A 22,912-nucleotide genomic window follows, 5' to 3' on the forward strand; every position below is an offset into this window, starting at 1 on the left:
CCTGCTAAATTCAAGTACAAGTTCTAGGGGCTCCTAGAGATTTCTTAGTAGTTTCTCTGTGGATGATCATTTCATCTACATATAAAGATTTTGCTTCTACCTTGCCAATCCTATCCTAATTGTGTCATTTTATTGCCAGACTATTTTGGTTTGGGTCTAGGTTTCAAAGTTTAATGGACAGATAAAGAGTAAGCATATCTGCCCTTGTTCCCCACCTTAAAGAGGAAGCATCGTATCTTCTCCATTCATATAAGGTGTTCTTGCTGAACATATGGAGTACATGTCTTTCATCTGTTGAGAAGTTTCTGTTCTACTTCTAGCTTCCTGATAGCTTTTACCATGAACAGCTGTAGAATTTGGTCCAATACTTTTTCTCCAACTAGTGACAGGATCATATGGCTTTTTCCTTTCCTCTGTTAAAATGATGACTTTTGGGGGTGGATCTTCCAATGCTGAACCAACACTGCCATCCCTATAACAAAACCACTTTCTACATCCTGCCAGATCTGACTTCCAATAGTTTTTGTTAGACCAATTTCTATCCATGTTCATACTTTTTTCTTCTATTATCTTTGTCTAGTTTTAGGATTAGCACAATGTTGAGTTCCTAAAATGAGGGGAGAAGTGTTCCTTCTTTTTTCTACTTTAATTGTTTGATATAATTTATCAGTTAAAATGTTTATGAGCCTGCTGTTGTCATATAGGTAGTTTTTCAAGATAAGAATATACTTTCTTTAATAGGTGCTATTCAAATTTTATATTTCCCCAGAGTTAGTTTCATTAATTTGTCTTCCAAGGTACTTCTTAGAAGTTGTCAAATTTATTTCAAAACAGATTTTTGAAATATGCTTTCTATATCCTTTTAAATTCTGTATAATATGTGGTAACGCCTCCAAGATCTTAATATTTTAATTTAAAAAATGTATAAGTGATATTGTGTAACAGGAATAAAAGGTCTAAAAGAGCAGGGGAATTGGGAGCGGTAGGGGAAGGGAACAAAGGGAAAGAAAAAAATATGAAAAGAGGAAATAAAATGGAAAGAACGTCTTTGCAAATAGGGAAGGGTGGAGGGAGTGAAGGGAGGGCAAGGGAAGGGGAAAAAATAAGAACCAAGATACTCATATAATGGAACAAGATCCCAATGGTGAATGTAACTGTATTTTATACCAAAAATGTACCAATAAACTTAATGGCAGAAAAAAAAGAACTAGGACTGGAAGTCTCAGTTGACCCAGTTATTCCCCTGCTGGGTATCTTCCCCAAAGAATTAAAAGAGTCATACCATGGGGATATATGTGCCCCCATGTTCATAGCAGTACAACTTGTAATAGCTAAAACTTGGAAACAGCTCAAATGCCCATCAACTGGAGACTGGATCAAGAAAATGTGTGTGTGTGTGGTTTTTAAAAAATAAAATGGAGTACTCCTCAGCCATAAAAAATGAAAAAGTAGAGACATTTATAGCTAAATGGATGGACATTGAAGCTGTAGTCTTTTTTTTCTTTTTCCCCATTCCTAGCACTCCCTTCATGCCCTCCACCCTACCCTATTTACACAGACTTTATTTCAATTTTTTCCATTTCTCAGCATTTTTCCTTTCCCTTCTTTCCTTTTCTCTGTCCCTCCCACTACCCCTACCCCTTTGGACCTTTTCTTCCTATTTTGCATTATCGATTATTCATTCTAATCATTGGTTCATTTTAGGTATACAATATAATGACATTCATCATTGGAAATTTGCACCTTTACGTAATCTCTCTTGGTTCTTATTTTTCACCCTTGCCCAGCCCTCCCTTCAACCCCTCTATTCCTCCCTATTTACAAAGATTTTGTTCCTAATTTTCCATTTTCTCATATTAATCCCATTCCCTTCTATCCTTTCCCCTAGCCCTCCCACTTCCTTCCCCTTTGCCCCTTTTCTTCCTATTTCACATTACCTATTATACATTTAGTCCTTATTTACGCTTTCAGTTTCTCACACCAGAGAAACTATTCAGTATTTATTCATGTGTGTCCTATTTATTTCACTTAAGAGTATTGCCTCAATTTGCATCCACTTAGCTATAAATGTCTCTAATTTCTCATTTTTTATGGCTGAGTAGTACTCCATTTTATAAATAAACCACATTTTTTGATCCAGTCTCCAGTTGATGGGCATTTGGGCTGTTTCCAAGTTTTACCTATTATAAACTGTGCTGCTATGAACATAAGTGCACATATATCACTGTGGTATGATTCTTTTAATTCTTTGGGGAAGACCCCCAGCAGTGGAATAGCGGGGTCAAATGGAACTTCCAGTCCTAGTTCTTTGAGGTATCTCCATACTGATTTCCACAGTGCTTGCACCAGTCGACACTCCCACCAGCAGTGGAGCAGGGTTCCTCTTTCCTCACAGCCCCTCCAGCATTTGTTATTGGTTGATTTCATGATAGCAGCCATTCTTTCTGGAGTGATGTGGAATCTCAGCGTTGTTTTCTTTTGCATCTCTTGAATGACCAGTGATGTTGAACAGTTTTTCATGTATTTATTTGCCATTTCTACTTCTTTGTCTGAGAAATGTCTGTTCATTTCAGATGCCCATTTTTGGATTGGGTCTTTAAATTTGGGAGGTCTGATCTTTTCAGGTTCTTCATAGATTCGAGATAGTAGACCTTTGTCTGAGGAAAAGCAGGTGAAGATTTTTTCCCACATTGTGGGTTGTCTCTTAACACTGCTGGTGGTTTCTCTTGCTGTGCAGAAGCTTTTTAATAAGAAGAGATCCCACTTGTTGATTGTTTGTGCTAGTTCATGGGCAACTGAGTTTATGTTCATAAAATCTTTTCCTACACCGATGTCTTCAAGGGTTCTGCCTAACCTTTGTTCCACCTGGTTCAGAGTTTCTATTTTAATATTCAGATCTTGAATCCATTTTGATTTTAGTTTAGTGCATGGTGAGAGATACAGGTCTAGTTTTAATCTTTGGCAAGTTGAAGCCCAATTTTTCCAGCACCATTTATTAAAGAGGCTATCTTTCCTCCAGTGAGGGTGTTTGGCTCCTTTATCAAAGATGAGATGGCTGAGTGTGTCTGGCATTGTTTGTGCATCTTCTAATCTGTTCCACTGGTCCTCAGGTCTTTTTCTTTGCCAGTACTATGCTGTTTTTATCACAGTAGGTTTGTAGTATAGTTGCAGGTTGGGGATTGTGATACCCCCTGCCTTGTCTCTGTTACCTAGAATTGCTTTTGCTATTCTGGCTCTCTTCTTGTTCCAAATGATTTTTTGGATTGTTTTCTCAAGGTCTATGAAGTATGCTGCTGGGATCTCAGTTAGAATTGCATTAAATCTATATAGCAGTTTTGGAAGTATGGCCATTTTCACTATATTAATCCTTCCTACCCAGGAGCAGGGGATGTCTGTCCATTTTCTGATATCATCTTCAATCTCTCTTTTCACAGTGCCATAGTTTTCAGAGAAGAGGTCTTTGATTTCTTTCATTAGGTTGATTCCTAGGTATTTCAGTTTTTTGGAATGTATTGTGAAAGGAATTATTTGCCCTATTTCTCTCTCAGTGAGTCTGTCATTGAGGTAGAGGAAAGCTATTGATTTTTGTGTGTTGACCTTGTAACCAGCTACTTGACTGAATTTGTTTATTAAGTCTAGAAGACTTTTGGTGGAGTTCTTGGGGTCTTCTATATAGAGTATCATGTCATCTGTAAATAATGACAATTTGATTTCTTCGTTTCCTATCTTTATTCCTTTTATATCTTTCTCTTGTCTAATTGCCATGGGTAATGTTTCCAGAACTATGTTAAACAAGAGTGGTGATAGTGGACATCCTTGTCTTGTTCCTGATTTTAGTGTGAAGGATTTCAGTTTTTGTCCCTTTAGTATGATATTGGCTGTTGGTTTTTCATAGATGGCTTCTATCAGTTTGAGGTAGAGACCATGTATTCCAATTTTTTGTAGGGTTTTTATCATAAATGCATGTTGGATTTTGTCAAATGCTTTTTCTGTGTCGATGGAGATAATCATATGGTTTTTGTCTTTGGCTCTCTTGATATAGTGTATTACATTGATTGATTTGCGTATGTTGAACCATCCCTACATCCCTGGGATGAATCCCACTTGATCAGGGTGTATGATCTTCTTGATGATCTTCTGCATTCTATTTGCCATTATCTTATTAAAGAGTTTTGCATCTATGTTCATTAGTGAGATTGGCCTATAGTTCTTCTTTTCAGTTGGGTCTTTCTCTGCTTTGGGGATCAAGGTGATGCTTGCTTCCAGGAATGAATTTGGGAGTATTGCTGCCCTTTTAGTTTCATTGAAGAGTTTAAACAGTAGTGGCAGCAGTTCCTCTCTAAATGTCTTGTAGAATTCAGCAGTGAAGCCATCAGGGCCCAGTCTTTTCTTAGTTGATAAGTTTTTAATTACATTTTCCATTTCATTGGTTGATATTGGCTTGTTCAGAATTTTTAGGTCTTCTTTGTTCAACTTTGGTAATTCATATGTATCTAGGAATCTGTCCATTTCTTCTGTGTTGTCCATCTTATTGGCATTTAGGTTCTGGAAGTAGGTATTAATGATCCTCTGTATTTCTGCTGGGTGTGTTGTAATTTCACCCTTTTCATTCCTAATTGCATGAATTTGGGCCTTTTCTTTCCTTTTTCTTATAAGGTTGTCTAAGGGTTTGTCAATTTTGTTGATTCTTTCAAAGAACCAACTCTTGGCTTCATTGATTTTTTGTATCATTCTCTTAGTCTCCATTGCATTGATTTCTCCTCTGATCTTTATAATTTCCTCCCTTGTATGAGCTTTGGGGTTGTCCTGCTCTTCTTTTTCTAGAAGCTTGAGGGTCAGCATCAGGTTGTTTAATTCGGCTCATTCTGTTTTCTTCTGTTTTCCTAATATGCATATTCACTCCTGTGAATTTCCCTCCTAAGACTGCTTTCATTGTGTCCCATAGATTCTGATATGTTGTATTGTCATTGTCATTTAATTGAAGGAACTGTCTGATTTCTTCTTTAATTTCCTCCGTGACCCATTGGTTAATCAGAAGTTTGTTGTTCAATTTCCACGTGTTTATGAAATTTTTTGAGTTTGTTTTGCTATGGATCTCCAATTTCATTGCACTATGGTCTAATAATATGCAGGGGATAACTTCAATTCCTTTGCACTTACTTAAACATGTTCTATGTGTGAGTATGTGGTCTATTTTGGAGAATGACCCATGTGCAGCTGAGAAGAATGTGTATTCTGATTTTGTGGGGTGGAAGACTCTGTAAACATCTGTTACGTTCATTTGTTCAAGAGTTCGCTTGAGTTCTAGTATTTCATTTCTTACTTTTAATCTAGTTGATCTATCCGTTTGTGACAGTGGGGTGTTCAGGTCCCCCACTACAATTGTATTAGTGCATATGTGACTTTTCATGTCTGTTAGTATTTGTTTTATATAGTTGGGTGTACTAGTGCTTGGTGCATAGATATTCATGATTGTCTTCTCTTCCTCTTGGTTTCTTCACTTTACAAGGATGTAGTGTCCTTCTTCGTCTCTCTTCATCAGTGTTGGTTTGAAATCTACTTGATCTGCCAAGAGGATAGCTACTCCTGGTTTTTTTTGGGTTCCTGTCGCATGGAGTATTGTTTTCCACCCTTTAACTTTCAGTCTATGAGTTTCCTTTTGAATTAAGTGAGTTTCTTGTATGCAACATATTGTTGGATTTTGCTTCTTGACCCATTCTGCCAGTCTATTTCTTTTGATTCATGAATTGAGACCATGAACATTGATGGTTATAACTGAGACATATTGACTTGTCATTGCCATGACTTTTTCTTTTTGTTGGGTTTTCCCCCTTTACATTTAATTTCTTGTCATGCCAGATGGGTTCATTCTGCTTTGCTTCCTGGGGTTGTGATCCTCAATGTCTGTTCATAGGATATTGTATAAAATTCTTTGGAGTGCTGGTTTGGTATTCACAAAGTTCCTAAGGTGCTCTTTGTCATGAAAGTATCTTATTTCTCCATCCATTTTGAAAGATAGTTTTGCAGGGTACATCAATCTGGGTTGGAGGCTGTTTCCTTTTAGGGCTTGGAATATGTCACTCCAAGCTCTTCTTGCCTTGATGGTTTGTGTTGAGAAGTCTGGTGTGATTCTGATGGGTTTTCCTTTGTATGTGATTTGTTTCTTTTCTCTCACTGCTTGGAGAACTTTATTCTTCTGTTTTGTTTCTAGAATCTTAACAATTATATGCCTATGTGTAGATTTTTTTTGATCAAGGCTATTTGGAGTCCTATATGCCTCACTTATCTGTATGTGAAGCTCTTTCCCCCTTTTTGGGAAGTTTTCTGCCATTATTTCTGTGAAGAGATTTTTTATGTCATCTGCACTCTCTCCCGTTTCTTCATTGAGCCCAATCATTCCTATGGTATTCTCCTTTGCATCATCTAGCAGCTGCTGGATTGACTTCTCATGTTCCCTTATAATTTTGAAGCAATTTTTCTTGTCCTGGTCACTAATTGCAATCTTACCTTCTATATCTGAAATTCTGTCCTCACATTGGCTCATTCTGCTGTGTAGACTTTCAGTGGAGTTTTTCATGTCCTGGAAATCTATTTGCATCTGTTTTATGGATTCCATTTATTTCTTATGTTGGGATTCCATCATGTTCCTGAAGTCCTCTCTAGATTTATTAATCATGTCTTTCACTGGCAGCACAATTTCTCCTGTTATCTGAGAAATTATTTCTCATTTCATTTTTTCCAGATCCCCTTTTGTTGCCAGTTCAGTGGGTCCAGGTAGTTGAGTATTAGAGTGTTCCATCTCATTTCCCTTTGGGGTTGCTGTAGGTGATCTGGAAGTCTGGTTTTGAGACTTATTTATGTGTTTTCTCCTTTCAACTGTGGCGGGGGACTCTTAGCACCTGCACGGATTACCTCCTCTGAGCTGGGAGAGGTGGGACAGGGGCTGGGAGCAGCAGTAGGCACGGTGATCCAAAAGCCCTTTCTTGTGGGCTGGGAGCACTGGGAGGGATGGTGGGCGGGAAGCCCCTTCCTTTGGATCAGGAGCACTGGGATGGTGGCTCAGAAGCCCCTACCTCTGTGCCGGGAGCGGTGGGAGGAATAGTGGCCCGGAAGCCCCTTCCTCTTGGCCAGGAGCAGAAGGACAGAAGGTGGCCCAAAAGCCCTTTCCTCTGGACTGGGATCAACAGCCGGGATTGTGACTGGGAAGTCCCTTCCTCTGGACCAGGAGCAGTGGGACGGCAGTTCAGAAGCCCCTAACTCTGTGCCGGGAGCAGCTGGACTCAGTACCTTGGTTTGGTGGTCTGGTGTCTTCTGTGTCTTTGTAGTGTGGAACCTGTCTGCAGCAGGCTGATTCGGCATGTTCCCTTGGACTCAGGACCTCGGTAGGGTTTGGGCAGACCTGCCTGTCTCCAGCGGGGTGATTCGGTGTCTTCTGTGCTACTCAGGACCTCGGTAGGTCCTGCACAGACCTGGCTGTGTGCAGCAGGCTGCTTCGGCATGTTCTGTGCGACTCATGACCTCGGTAGGGCATGGACAGACTTGCCTGTCTCCAGCGGGGTGATTTGGTGTCTTCCGTGCGACCTGAGGCTGTAGTCTTAAGTGAAATAAATAGGACACACATGTATAAATGCCGAATAGTTTCTCCAGTGTGAGAAACTGAAAGTGTAAATAACGACTGAAAGGTATAATAGACAATGTGAAATAGGAAGAAAAGGGGCAAATAGGAAGGAGAAGTGGGAGGGGTAGGGGAGAGGGAAGAAGGGAATGGAATTAATATGAGAAAATGGAAATAAAGAAACAAAGTCTTTGTAAATGGGGAGGGATGGATTAGTTGAAGGGAGGGCAGGGGAAGGGTGAAAAATAAAAACCAAGAGAGATTATGTAAAGGTGCAAATTTCCAATGATGAATGTCATTATATTGTATACCTAAAATGTACCAATGATTAGAATGAATAATTGATAATGCAAAATAGGAAGAAAAGGTCCAAAGGGGTAGGGGAAGTGGGAGGGGCAGGGGAAAGGAAAGAAGGTAAAGGAAATATGATGAGAAATGGATAAAATAGAAACAAAGTCTTTGTAAATAGAGAAGGGTAGAGGGGTTGAAGAGAGGGCTGGGAATGGGGAAAAAATAAGAACCAAGATGCATCATATAAAGGTACAAGTTCCCAATGAGAAATGTAAATGTATTGTATACCTAAAATGTACCAATAAAAGAATTAGAAGAAAAGATGAGATCCCAGTTGTTGATTCTTTGTGGTAGTTCCCCTGCTACTGAGATTTTTTTCTTAAAGTCTTTTCCTATGTCAGTGTCTTCAAGAGTTCTGCCTATCTTATCTTCCGGCAAGTTTAGTCTTTCTGTCTTAATATTTAAATCTTTAATCCACTTCGATCTTAGTTTAGTGCATGGTGATAGGTATGGGTCTAGTTTTAATCTTTGGCAGGTTGAAATTCAGTTTTTCCAATACCACTTATTAAATAGGCTATCTTTCCTTCAATGAGGGTCTTTGGCTCCTTTGTCAAAGATGAGGTGGCTGAGTATGTCTGGAGTTGTTTCTGCATCTTCTAATCTATTCCACTGATCCTCAGGTCTGTTTCTTTGCCAGAACCATGCTGTTTTTATCACAGTAGCTTTGTAGTATAGTTTCAAGTTGGGGATTATGATACCCCCAGCCTTGTCTCTGTTGCCTAGAATTGCTTTCTCTATTCCAGGTCTCTTCTGGTTCCAAATGAATTTTTAATTGTTTTCTCTAGTTCTCTGAAGTATATTTTTGGAATCAATCGGCATTGCATTAAATCTATATAGCAGTTTTGGAAGTATGGCCATTTTCACTGTATTGGTTCTTCCTACCCAGGAACAAGGGATGTCTTTCCATTTTCCTATATCCTCCTTGATCTCCTTTTTCAGAGAGCTGTAGTTTTCAGTGTAGAGGTCTTTTGCTTTCTTTGTTAGATTGATTCCCAGATATTTCATTTTTTGGATGCTATTGTAAAAGGAATTGTTTCCCTAATTTCTCTCTCAGTGAGTCTGTTATTTGTGTATAAGAAGGCTATTGTTTTTTGAGTGTTGACCTTGTATCCAGTGTTTGACATCTCTTTGAAACTATCTCATGGGATGTTTTAAAAGCTCAAATCCTAGGCAAAGCCCTTGCATGAAACTCTTCTAAAAGATGATCTATGTGTGATGAAGGAGAGGGGAGAAGGTTCTTATGTCCTTTCTTTATGCCCTCTGTTTGTTTTTGTGTTTGGTACTGGGGATCGAACTTGGGACCTTGTGCTTTCGAGGCAAGCGTCAGAACCACTGAGCTAAAACTCCAGCCCTATGCCCTCTGTTTGTGATAGTAAACTGTAGCCAGTGGAAAGCTCTTAGGGGGTTAGGCTTGATACCATCAACCTTCAGTAATTCATACTGATATTGTTCTTACCAGGGCCAACTGGTTCTAGAAAACAGCCTGGAAGGACTGGTTAATGTGGACAATCCAGTCAGGTCCTTTCCCAGCAGAGTGTCAATCTACCAGTAGAGGGCTCCCTCCCTTCGGGAAAAATACAAATGTCTCTGGGAAAGGTTTTAAACTTAATACTCAGGCACTAAGTGTGGTGTTTGTCTTGCTAGTTGGAGAATATTTAGGGATTGGCTGACAACTATATTCATCTAATTTTTGGGTGTGTTTATATGTGGGGTGCTGTGGGGAGGAAGACAGCTTAGATTTCCCCAGGGGTCCTAGGGGGAAGGGCTGTGATCTGACCCAAGCCCAGGGAATTGTGGTTTCTTCCCCTTCTTTAGAATATGAAGCATCACATCTTTGCTCCATGTTTTAAGATTAGAAATCACATGTGTGTTTCCCAGGTTTTACTAGATTATACTCCCTGGGATATGCTTGGGAAACCTGTTAACAGGGCACTTAAAACCTGTTTATAAACCCTTATTTATATAACCCCAGGTGACTGCTCTTTGATGTTAATGTTTTCAATCAGGTGTGAATTCATGTCATCACTTCACAGGGGAGAGGATAGGGGCCGACATAAATTTAGCGTCTTCCCACATAGTCCGGCATGGTTGTCCCTGTGTCCTATGTCTCTTCACTCTTGTCTGGTGGATAGTCTTCCTGCATTCCCTTCCCAAACAATGCAGTTCAGAAAACCAAGGATCAAGAAAATGATTTGCTCTATTGCCCAGAGTTGCACAGGGAGTAAACTACAGCATCAGAGCTTGAAAGTTCCTGAGTTGGACTGATTTCTACCAGGGCAGCTCCCTCCCTGCTAGGCCTGAAGCATTTATCCCTGGTCCAAGAAGGTAGAGGTCACTGACTCAGCTCCAGGGAGGAAGTTTACCCTCTACTTCAGACCTCTGGCCCAGTAGGAGAACCAACTGGGATCATTTTTCCTTTTCACATAAAGATAGTTGAACACTGCTTTAAAACTCAGCCTTTTATTTTTATTTTTTGTGGTACTGGGAATTGAACCCAGGACCTACACACTAAGCTGGCCCATACCATAGCAGAACCCAAACTGTGTTCACCAGATGTCCCCAGCCCTTTTGTTTAAATTTTCTGTTTTGAGGCAGAATCTCAGACTGAGCTTGAATTTGTGATCCGCTTGCCTCAGCCTACAAGAGTGCTGGGATTACAGGCATAAACTCAGCCTTAATTGGGTTTTGAGGAACTCTTTTACTTTTGGCATGGATTACTTCAGGTCCACTCAAAATGTTACATACCTGTCAAATACATGCCAGTTTCTTCAAATCTCTAAAGTTACAGTAAAATTATGTGTAAGTTTCTAACTGAGAAGGAATTACTGAAGGAGAATGGTTGTTAAGAAGGAATTACAGCAGGCCCATTCCCAAAACTTTATGAATCCACATTGATGGCTTATTTGACTGGCTCTCAAAGGTCAGCATGCATCGGAATCACCCAGAGAGGGCTTGTGGAAACACAGAGTGCTGGGCCTACCCTGGAATTTTTGTCTTTAAGGTCGGGGTGGTCCCTGCATTTATTTTTTTCCATTAAATTTATTGGTACATTTTAGGTATACAATACAGTTACATTCATCATTAGGATCTTGTACCTTTACATGGTATCTTGTTTCTTATTTTTTCCCTATTCCCCTGCCCTCCCTTCAACCCCTCCACCCTTCCCTAGTTACAAAGACTTTGTTTCCATGTTTTTCCTTTTCTGATATTTTTTCATTTTCCTTCTTTCCTTTCCCCTACCCCTCCTTTAGATGTCTTCTTCCTATTTCACAATACCAATTATACATTTTGATCCTTATTTACACTTTTAGTTTTTCACACCAGAGAAACTATTTGGTATTTACACATGTGTGTCCTATTTATTTCACTTAAGAGTATCACCTCAATGTGCATCCACTTAGCTATAAATGTCTCTAGTTTCTCATTCTTTATGGCTGAGTAGTACTCCATTTCCTGAGTTTTAACTTGTTTCTAGAGCAGTGATGATCTGGGAACCATGCTTTGAGAATTTCTGGCTTGGTTTTATAAAGTTTAAAAGCTCAAGATAACAGAAGTATTGTTTCTCCTCCCCCACTCCCTCTCTCCTTTGTAGGAGAAAGTAGTGGTTAAGAGGGCAGCTCTAGATGCATACAGAATGCACTTCAGTATTTTCTTTTTTTGCACTTTATTAAATTCTTTTATTGGTACATTGTAGGTATACAACACAATTACATTTCTCATTGGGAATTGTACCTTTACATAATGCATCTTGGTTCTTATTTTTTCCCCATTCCTAGCCCTCCCTTCACCCCCTCCACCCTTCCCTATTTAAAAGACTTTATTTCCATTTTTTCCATTTCTCAGCATTTTTCCTTTCCCTTCTTTCCTTTTCCCTGCCCCTCCCAGTACGCCTACCCCTTTGGACCTTTTCTTCCTATTTTACATTATCGATTATTCATTCTAATCATTGGTACATTTTAGGTATACAATATAATGACATTCATCATTGGAAATTTGCACCTTTACATAGTCTCTCTTGGTTCTTATTTTTCACCCTTGCCCAGCCCTCCCTTCAACCCCTCCATTCCTCCCTATTTACAAAGATTTTGTTCCTCTTTTTCCATTTTCTCATATTAATCCCATTCCCTTCTATCCTTTCCCCTAGCCCTCCCACTTCCTTCCCCTTTGCCCCTTTTCTTCCTATTTCACATTACCTATTATACATTTAGTCCTTATTTACACTTTCAGTTTCTCACACCAGAGAAACTATTCAGTATTTATTCATGTGTGTCCTATTTATTTCACGTAAGAGTATCACCTCAATGTGCATCCACTTAGCTATAAATGTCTCTAATTTCTCATTTTTTATAGCTGAGTAGTACTCCATTTTATAAAAAACCACATTTTCTTGATCCAGTCTCCAGTTGATGGGCATTTGGGCTGTTTCCAAGTTTTAGCTATCACAAACTGTGCTGCTATGAACATGGGCACACGTATATCACTGTGGTATGATTCTTTTAATTCTTTGGGGAAGATCCCCAGCAGGGGAATAGCAGGGTCAAATGGGACTTCCAGTCCTAGTTCTTTGAGGTATCTCCATACTGATTTCCACAGTGCTTGCACCAGTCTGCACTCCCACCAGCAGTGGAGCAGGGTTCCTCTTTCCCCACAGCCCCACCAGCATTTGTTATTGGTTGATTTCATGATAGCGGCCATTCTTTCTGGAGTTAATGCACTTCAGTATTTTCATCTGAAAAATGGGCATAGTACCTTCTAGTCCAGAGTTTGTTGGTTTATTATACATAGTACACGATATTGACATATAGTATGCATACACTAAATAGCTCTTCTTTCTAAAATTTCTTGCATATCTTTCAAGTCCCATATTAGGTTTACAAAAAAAAAAATAGATCAAGATAAAAAGAAATACAAGGCATGGTTACATTAAATAATTGACAAGTAGTGTTTTTTTAAATTAAAAAATCTCTACTAATTAAGTAGAGCTCTGACTTCAACCATTATTGTTACTGGAGGTCAAAAGAAAGCCCCAGACCTTTGTCCACATGAGTGCTGAGGAGGTGGGGACAAAGTCAGAAAAATGGTCTCATTGAGGCATGGATTGGTAGCTTTTAAAAACATAAAACTTCAAACCTTCCCAGCTGTAGTAATAAGCAAGGCTGTTTTAAAATTTGGTTTTGAAATTCTCACCCCTTGTAAAATTGCCTCCCTTACCAGCCTGCCAGAGTAATGGAAATTCCCACTCCTTGTGTTTGAGGCTGTGTGTCTCTAGAATGCAAATAATACCTTCTAGGAGTAACATCACGTTAATCTAATAATGCTAACTCTTCAGATTAGATTATACGAGATTATCGAGGTGTTATCTTGGAAAATACAGTGTATTGCCCTGAGCAAATAGGACACAGAAGCAGCTGGCTCAGAGCAGAGATGTGGAGTGTGGGGTTTGGTGGGGACTTGGTGCCACAGAGGTCACTGGGGGGCAGGAGAGAACTGCTGGTCCAGCCAGCTGCTCTCCCTGTAGCCCAATTAGACTTTCTGTTCCCTGCAGCCTAAAGGTTGCACACAGTTTATTCCAAGGTTGTGCTCTAAAAACTGCTCGTCTTCTGTTTTGGAACGAGGGAAGGTAGCTTTGTCTGCAGAGTTCTGGTAGCCTGGGTTGTACCACTTTCTCTCCAGGCCCCTCTCCTCATTTCCAGTGTACAGAGCCACTAGTCCTGCAAAAAAAGCCCCCAAACCCCAAAAAACCTACCAAGGACAGTTCTAGTTGTTGGAGGTAAGGCTTGTTTGGGGGCATGGAGGTAGAGATAACTCAGTGATTCTTCCCTTTCTCTACTTCAGATGATGCCTAAGACACCTGAAGCAGGCATTACATAAGCCTCATGCTAATATCATGGGAAATCCTGAGATACACAAAGATAAGCCTTACTGAAGAGCAAACTATGACTTTCTTTCAGTTTAATAGTTTGTGGTTACTGGGAATCTTAAATTCCATGGAAGGTTTTGAGTGACGTTTTCCTGGCTAACCTATCAGACAGATTAGTGCGTGAGGCCTGGCTTCCCACTTTACCAGCAGCACATGGGTTTTGTTTGTGACAGAGCAGCATGCTTGCCACCTTGCTTTGGAAAGCAGAAGGTCCACTGTGTCATTTTGGGGGCCCCTTTCAAGTTCTTTTTTTTTTTTTGGTATCGGGGATCGAACTTGGGTCCTTGCACTTGTGCAGCAGGCGCGAAACCACTGAGCTAAATCCCTGGCCTCCCTTTCAAGTTCTTGAGCTTTGCTGTAGGCCGGCTATAACCTGCCAGGGTGCCTCATTCTGCCAGCTCTTGGTAGCCAGGTGGCCTTCCACTTTGCACACACACTATTGTCTACTTGCAGTGGTCTGTGACAGCACAGCTGCTAGGTGGGTTGGTTGATGGGACAAAGGACAAGGGCAGTATAAGCTGGGGGTCCAGCTGGTCTGGATTTTGACTTCAGCCCTGCTCTATCCTCATTTGGAAAGTGAAGGGCATGAGGGTAGGTCATCGCTGTGGTCAGTGCCCTCAGCTCACATTGGGTCTGGTTTTGGAGGGTGGGCCAGGCTGTGGCCTGTGGAGGGGATCTGGGGGAGAAGAAGAGGGGACTCTTCACAAGGCTAGGTGCTGCAGGCTTGTGTGCATATTAAGAATAAACTTATATAACACATGGAAATTCAAATATAATATGAAAATAAGAGGATTAGAGAAACTGAATAGATTTTTAGTGAGTCATTTAGTGGCTCCTGGTACTATTATATTGTATATGTTCATTTTCCAAAATTGTATAATTTTAAGGTTTATACTGTGAGACTAAAGTGACTCCATTTTGCTAAAATGCACTAGTCCCTATTGTCCTCTCAAATTAATGGTTAAAATGTGTTTGCTTTGGGACACTAGATAAAAATCTATAACAGACCTAAAGTCCCAAAGTAAACTACTCAACTCCTTGTTTGCCCGGAACTGATGTTCCGGGCACCACAATTTTTAGAACAAGCTGCAAATGTCTGCTGACCATCAATACGTGACAGTCAACCACTAACCTTTGTCCCTCTTTTCCCCCATAAAACCTACATGTAACCGCCCCTCAACCCCGATGAGCCTAGCCAATCAGAAATGTACACTTCATGGTTACTAAATGCCGAACTGCTATATGGAAAATCTCCAAACCTTGCTGTAACCTCTATAAAAACCCCACTAATTTGAAATTCGGGGCTCTCAATTCTGATCCGCTGGGTCGGTGAAGGTTGAGAGCCCCTGCTCGAGCTTGAATAAATGACCCTCGTGTGCTTACATCGGAAATGGCTTCCTGGTGGTCTTTGGGACTTCACAATCTGGACACAACATTAGTATGATGTCATATACATATACATAGCGCAGTGATTACTGTAGCCAAGAAAATGAACATGTCCTTCATCTCACATAAATACCTTTGTTGTGGTAAAAATACCTAAAATTGACTAGTTTTGCAAATTTCCCACATAAAACATATGGAAAACTGTAGTTCTTACGTTGCATAGTGGACTTCTAGACTTATTTATCCTACAAAACACAACTTTGTACACTTTGTTCTGTATTGGCCCATTTTCCCTGTGTGTGTGTGTGTGTGTGTGTGTGTGTGTGTGTGTGTGTGTACACGTGTACTTGTTTCTGCATTTCCATGGGATCATGCAGTATTTTTCTTCCTATGGCAGGCTGGGTTCATTTGGTGTGTCCTCTAGGGTTATCCATGTTGTTGCAAATGGCAGGACCTAAAGTACTACTTGATTTAGACCCAAGAGTCCTGAGAGCACTTCCTAGAGGGGATTTCCCTAATCTCAGGTCTGTTAAAGGAGCCCATTCTCTTGAAGAATACTGAGCTGAGGGGTTAGCATCAGGAGTTAGATTCAGCAGCCTACAAAGCCCTTGCTAGCTCTAAGATTGTCCAGATTATTCCAGGCTTCTAAGATGAAACTCTCTAAGCACCTGTGCAGGAAATTCTACAAATGACATTGCTTACAATTGCCAGTCCTTCTCTTTGGCAGTGGCTGTCTTTGGTGCCTGACTTATTGCAGAAATGAGCACGTGGAGCCCTCTTGGGCAAGTCTCTTAGACTGGAGGCAGTTTGGTTGAAGTCTACTCTACTGCATGTGACCCTTCTGTGCTAAGAAAGGTCAGGCAGAATGTCATTGCCTTTAATTAATTCTCCCTCCAGGAAGAACTCTTCATTTAAAGCACAAAGGTTCATGGTTTGTCAGAAGAAGCATGATCTACAAATTGTGGAGAAGGAAAAGGTCACTGAAATAGCTTTCTGGGTGCTTCTTAGCGTCAAAAGTCCTGCTGATTATATAGGTTGAATTTATGAGGACTGGTAAAAGAAGTATTTTTTTTTCAGATGCAGAGAAGAGAGTCATTTCAAACTCAGATACTATTCTTCCCTCCCGTGTTATCCTCCCTAGAGATTACTACTTCATACAATCTCTGTCTTATTGTAAATATTTGATTTTCACTGAATCTCTATGATTGACTCCATTTTTGAAGCTGAGAGTTACTTAACTTGTGCAAGGTGCCCCAGCAAAGTAGTAGAAGATTCTTTTCCACTATTCTAAGCCTCCTCTTGTGTTCCCTTGGCTCTACTGTCCTCCTTCCTTCCATGTCTCTGGTTCTCCTCAGCGTAAACCTCATCCCTTAGGTAAACTTCCTGTGACCACCATGGTGCTCCCAGATCTCTGTGTCTCCAGGCATTTTACCTGCCCACTGCTACTTCAGGAGAAAAGCAATTTCTTTCCAATGGCTCTGTGACCTCTTTCTTCTAGGTCTTGGTTTTCCTATCTTTAAAAGAGGGCTAATTGCCAAGCAATCATCTTGCATGCTTCCCCATGTCTTTCACCTCAGCCAGATGTACCTCCTCACTAGGAGCTGTGATTCTAGCCTCTGATAAAGAGCAGGTGAGGCTCTGGGCAGGCAATTCTCAGACAGCCCAGGGCTCCTTACTCTCAAACTCTTTTCTGAATGCTCTTATGGTTGCTGCTTACACTTATGACTCAATCATTCCTGGCCAGGGCCTCCAGCCTTCTGTTGCTCTCTCTTCTACTCCCCTCCTCCTCCTCCTCCTCTTCCTCCTTCTCCTCCTCCTTCCTCTTCCTCCTCCTCCTCCTCCTTCTCCTCCTCCTCCTCCTCCTTCTCCTCCTCCTCCTTCTTCTTCCTCCTTCTCTCCCTCTATCTCTTCCTCAACCACTTCCTCCTCCTTCTTCTTCTTGTGGTACTTGGGCCTTCACACTGAGCTATATCCCCAGCCCTTTTAAAAACTTTCTTGACAAAGTCTTGCTAAGTTACTAAGTTGCCCAGATGAGGCTTGAACTTGTGATTCTTCAGATTGATCCTCCTATCTCAGTCTCCCGGAGTGCTGGGATTATAGGTGTGTGAGATTACAGGTGGTTTAGTCCCTGACTTTTATTTTCACCACATAGCAGCTCTGTGAACTTGGGCAAATGGCATAACTTGTTCCAGCCTCTGTTTTCTCATCTGTAAAAAAAAGTGGGTTGATAATATCTGTTTTGCACAGATTAGTTGTGAAGATTATGTTAGTTAATATTTTATAGGAAAACACCAGACAAATACACTCTTGATCTATTGTAGTTTCCATCTTTCTTGATGTTGGCCTCTTGGTCTATTATAGTTTCTATCTTTCTTTCTTTCTTTTTTTCAATTTGTTTTTTAAAAGGGAATTTTTTTTGGGGGGTACCGGGGATTGAACTCGGGACCTTGTGCTTGTGAGGCAGGCGGCGGCACCACTGAGCTAAATCCCCAGCCCTCCATCTTTCTTGATGTTGGTCTTTTTTTTTTTTTTTTGGTACTGGCAGATCAAACTTGGGACCTTGTGCTTGTGAGGCAGGTGGCGGCACCACTGAGCTAAATCCCTGGAGCAGAAACAGAAATCTTTTAAAGAACAATTTGTAGATAATTTTAAAAATCTAGTCTATACAATCAGACCCTCGAGCCTTTTCACATTTCTGCCTCCATGTGCTGAAGTGCATCCTCACACTACACAGCCCTTGGTCCCAAACCTCAATTCCTACCCCACCCAGTACTGTGGATCAAACCCAAGGCCTTGCACATGCTAAGTGTATACTCTACTACTGAGCTGCACTCCCAGCCTCACCTCAATGCTTTTGATACTGCTGGTTTTGGGGCCTTCCCCATCTTCTTGCTACATCCTGTCACTTGCCCATGCCTCCTGGGTTTTCCCCCATGCCATTTGCCTGTGTCCTCAAGCAGTAATGATACCTGCTTTGTGTATCTTAGGATGCTGGTGAGGCTTAAAAGGGACAAGTTAGGTGATAAAAGTGCTTTGAAAAGTAAGATGGACTGAATGCACACGGATTGTTATGATTATTGTCACTGCTGAACTATCTTCATATGACTAAAAATATCCATCCAGTCTGAACCTTCTCAGCATATTCTTATCTCTCTTGGACTTCCCCACACTGGCTGAGAAGCCTGACAGAATAAGCAACTAAAGAACTTTCTGGTAGACAGCACTGTTGGGGGTGGAGAATGCTTGGGTAATGAATTACCTTCTTTAGGGTCCCAACGGGAAATCTGGTACCCTGGAAAGCGTTAATTTACTTCACTTGAGTGAATGCTTTAGACCCAGCAAGCATTTCATTTGCCCAAGCAGCCCATTGTGATGATGACATTAAATAATCATTATCATTACGTGGAAATCCTGTCACCTTGGGGATTTCTCAAGTCATATACACATAGGCAACCCAAATGAGCAGAATGTTCATCTAGAAGAAAGTATTTGTGAAGAAAACATTTGTTTGTAATTGTCAGCATTTGGCAAAGTCCGGGAATGAAAGAATAAAATGAACCACAGCTTTGGATTCCTTCCAGTGTTTTTTCCAGTCCCAAATCACTGGAGACTAGGGAGGGAAGCCTTCCTGTCATGGACCACGAGCTGTAGGGAGGAGAGTAGGAGCCTTCAACTCCCTTGCCCTCTGTCCAGGAAGTCATTTCAAAGGCAGCTGTCTCCAGGGAAAAGCAAGGTTCCATTGGCCAATATTTATTTATAGCCTTACACCCTGTAAACTTGTCTTCTTTTAAAAATTAAGAGCAAAAAAGTATTTTGGTTCTTGTTTGCTTGGATCACCTCCAGGCAGTCATATCTGTTTTCTTTATTTCTGTGCTGGTTGCTCAACATCTTTGGTCGCGATTGAATTGCTTTCATTCCTAGGCCCTCCCTCATTATTAATGTTCTTATTATTGGTTAGTTCGATGTTAGCAGCATCCTTGACAATCGTTTTTTTATTAGCTGTTCTTTACAACAGCTCAGTGAGGTGGATCAGCCTTACTGAATATTTATCCAACAAACTGTCCAACATTTTCTTTCGTTGGCTTTTGTTAGAATTTATTGCAACCATTTTTTTCTTTCTGATAGTTGTCCTTCTGCAGGAAACTGTTTCCTGCTCTTCTTTCCTGCCACATGAGCCAGGGGGCTTGTGTCATCTGCTTTCAATTCACTTGGGTTTCTTCCTCCTCTTCCTGGCATCTCACCCTCCACAAAGTTATTGTTGCTTCTCCTGTCCATGCAATTGGGACTCCACTAATGTAAGGCAGGTGTGAGAAGGGGACTTCCTTTTTGCTTTCTTGGCATTGAGTGCATCTCTAAGTGGCCACAGGCTGTCAGTTCTTCAGCCCATGGTTTGTTACCAAATAGGCAGTCACTGCTAAGATTTTGTGGTTGTTGTTGCTGTAGATTTGTGTATAATGGCTCTGTGATGAACCATTGGAACATCAGGCTGGGAATCAGTGTTGTAACAGGAAAGGGTATCAATACTGGTCCATCAGGAAATATCCAAGTCTTCTGAAACTCTCCATGATGACCACCAGCAGCTCATCCACCACAGTAGCTTGCCTCTTCCATCAAAAACATTTTATTATGTTTCCATTTATGTGCATATTTATAAGTAAATAAATCCCATGAGTGTCATTTAAAACACTGAGTTGTTACTATATCTATTTCCCTTTTTCTTTCTACCACTATATCTTCATATTTCTCTATTGGACTTATATTTACTGTAATTGTTGTTGTCTTTTTTTTTTTTTTTTTGTACCAGGGATTACATTCAGGACCTTGTGCTCGTGAGGCCGGCGCAGGCACCGCTGAGCCAAATCCCTGGCCCTGACTTGTCTTTCTTACTCATAGACTCTGTACTTCCTGAGAACAGAGCCTGTGTCTTATTTCCCATCCATCTAGTCCTGGTCAAGTCCCCAGGGATACCTGTTGGGGTGGGATAGCTTGGGTGACTAATAAGTGTTCATTGAATGACTGTCGAATGTTCTAAATAAATGAGAAAATGCTCCTATAAACTATAAAATGTTTTATAAACCAATAAGGGCTATATAAATACAACTTATTTGTATTATAATTGCATTTCTCCATCTATATAGCAATGAAAGATGAATTTGTATTTTGTTAAACAGGACAAGAAATATTTATCTTTCCATTTTATAGAACAAGAGTGATAGCAATTAGACTGAATTTTCAATAAAGAAATAAGCTATTTTGGCTGGTTTCTGATATGGGGCTTGCCCGGGTACCTGTGGGGATTGAGAGAACCCAGCAGTATGTAGCAGGGTAATGCCCAAGTATCTTTTTTTAAAATCAGTACATGTTTGCAATATGTAATGAATACATTCAACACCAGACTATATATATATATATATTTAAAAGCAAAAGATTTATTGGTACATTTTGGATATACATAATGATAACATTAATTATAGGAAATTTGTGCCTGTACATGATATACCTTGCTTTTTTCCCACCCCATTTGACCCCTCTTCCCCTCCTCATATATAAAAGCATTGTTTTCATTTTTCCCTCTATTTTTTCTTGTCCCTTTCTTCCTTTCTCCCTTCCCCCTCCCTTGTTCCTCTTCTCGTTGAACACTTTCTTCCCATTTCCCAATATCTACTATACATTTTAGTCCTTACTTTCACTTTTGGTTTCTCACACCAGAGAAACATAACGCCTGACTATTTTTGTGTGCGTTTTTTTTTTTTTTTTTTTGGTACCGGGGATCGAACTTGGGACCTTGCGCTTTCGAGGCAGGCGCCGGAACCACTGAGCTAAATCCCCGGCTATGATTCTTTTTTAAGCTGGGTTTGGTAACATACACCTGTAATTGCGGCTACTTGGGAGGCCAGGGCAGGACAATCACTTGAGCCCAGGAGGTGGGGAAACATAGACCCTATCTTTAAAAAAATGTCATTTAAAAATTCTCTGCTGCATAGGTGGTTATCTTAGGATATGTCCTAAGTAAGATTACACATAATGGTTCTGGATATAGATGATTCTGAAAGCTGTGTTTTGTTCTATGTTGAATAAGATTTAAGCCAATGGAGAAAGAGTTGCCAAGGCAATTAGTGAGCAGTCTGAAAATGGCTCAGGACTCCAGAACTCTTTCCACTACCCCTGCCCCATGGATCTCAGAGATATGAAGAAGGGAACAAAGTAGATTCTGTATTTTGTTTGAAATTTGGTACCAGGGCTTGAACTTAGGACCTTGCACTTGTGAGACAGGCGCTGAGCTAAATCCCTGGTCCTGGATTCTGTATTTTGATCCCCATCTGCTATCTCATGGCATACTGCTCTACCATGATGGTTATTTCTTGTCTTCTTTTTTTTGTTGTTGTTTTGTTTTTTGGTACCAGGGATCAAACTTGGGACCTTGTGCTTGCCAGGCAGGCAGTGGAACCACTGAGCTAAATTCCTAGCCCCACAGTGGTTATTTCTGCAGAACAGACATTACAACAGATGATTAAAAATTCACTCATGATTTTGGCACATTTAAGGTACCTAATAAATGGTGAGTGAATAAGTGACTGAATTTAACTGCCTTAATCCAGCTGTCCAAAAAGTTTAACATTTGTGGGTAAAATAGACCCAAGAATGACTTTACTGGCTTTTACCCAAGGTGCCCGGCAATCAGACAGCCACAGGGGAAGGACCCTTGAGTTTGGGCCAAGTTCACTTATAAGAAGTGGCTTTTGATAAAAGCTCAGTTCTGTTATCAATATTCCCTCAACATTCTCAGCAGTCCTAGCAACCTCTTTTTGAAAAGCAAATGCAATGTAGGCTGAAGGTGAATTGAAAAGTCAGGATACAAATCCTGTCCCCAGTTGGGCAGCAAGAAATCTCAGTCAACCCTTTGGTCTGTTTTGGGAGATGGATTTACAAAGGGCTGACAGCATTTCTAAGTCTTTGTATAGAAACACTAATTGCTGGAGGTTTAAAAAAAAAATGGATGTACTAGAGTTTACTCGTGTTAAATGAAGTTGCCAGGAAGCTGCACTATAGGATTCTGGCTTTTCATGAATTATCTGTTACTGGTCACTGCCAGAACTTGTTGACTTTTGGGTCTCATTATTCTCTTAAATCAGTGGCTTCAAGACCACAGAGCTGTGCTCCTTCCTTACCGCCTACTTTCCTGTTTCTAATTTTTATCATTGATTCTGATTTCTTTCTTTTTTTTATGTGCCAGTCTCTTTGTTTGGCAGATTTTTCATCTGTTTAGCTCTTTGGGTGCTAAAGATTTAGCTAGTTGGGAATTGAATGGAGGTAAGAGTTAAGCAGGGGAGTTTGTGCATGGAATAGATTTTTTTTTGGTTCCTCCAGGATTTGCTGTAAGCAGATAGAAAGTGTCTTTCTCACTCAAACTACCTCCAGAGCATTTTCACAAATCAGCCACTGGCAGGGGCACAGACAGCAGAGGCTGTATAAGGTGTGTAGTGACAGAGACCTTGGATGTTTGCTCCTTCTCAAGCATGCTGTCCTTGATCATTAGATAAACACAGTGACACTTTTACCCCCTGGCAACTGTTCCTATTACAATCAGAACTTCAGAGCAAGGGGAGGCTCTCAGGTCTGTCCCACTGCATTAATAAACA

At 40.6% G+C, this 22,912-nt stretch overlaps 1 protein-coding gene across 13 annotated transcripts in view; it reads left to right on the plus strand.

The window, feature by feature from the left end:
• Positions 1–22,912, plus strand: part of LOC110345474 (uncharacterized) — a 793,246-nt gene that overhangs the window by 131,354 nt on the left and 638,980 nt on the right. The window lies entirely within an intron of this gene.

The sequence above is a fragment of the Heterocephalus glaber genome, unplaced genomic scaffold, assembly GCF_053883595.1.
Source record: "Heterocephalus glaber isolate CG9 unplaced genomic scaffold, H.glaber_assembly_v1.0 deba00001543, whole genome shotgun sequence".
NCBI classification, from domain to species: Eukaryota; Metazoa; Chordata; class Mammalia; order Rodentia; family Bathyergidae; genus Heterocephalus; species Heterocephalus glaber.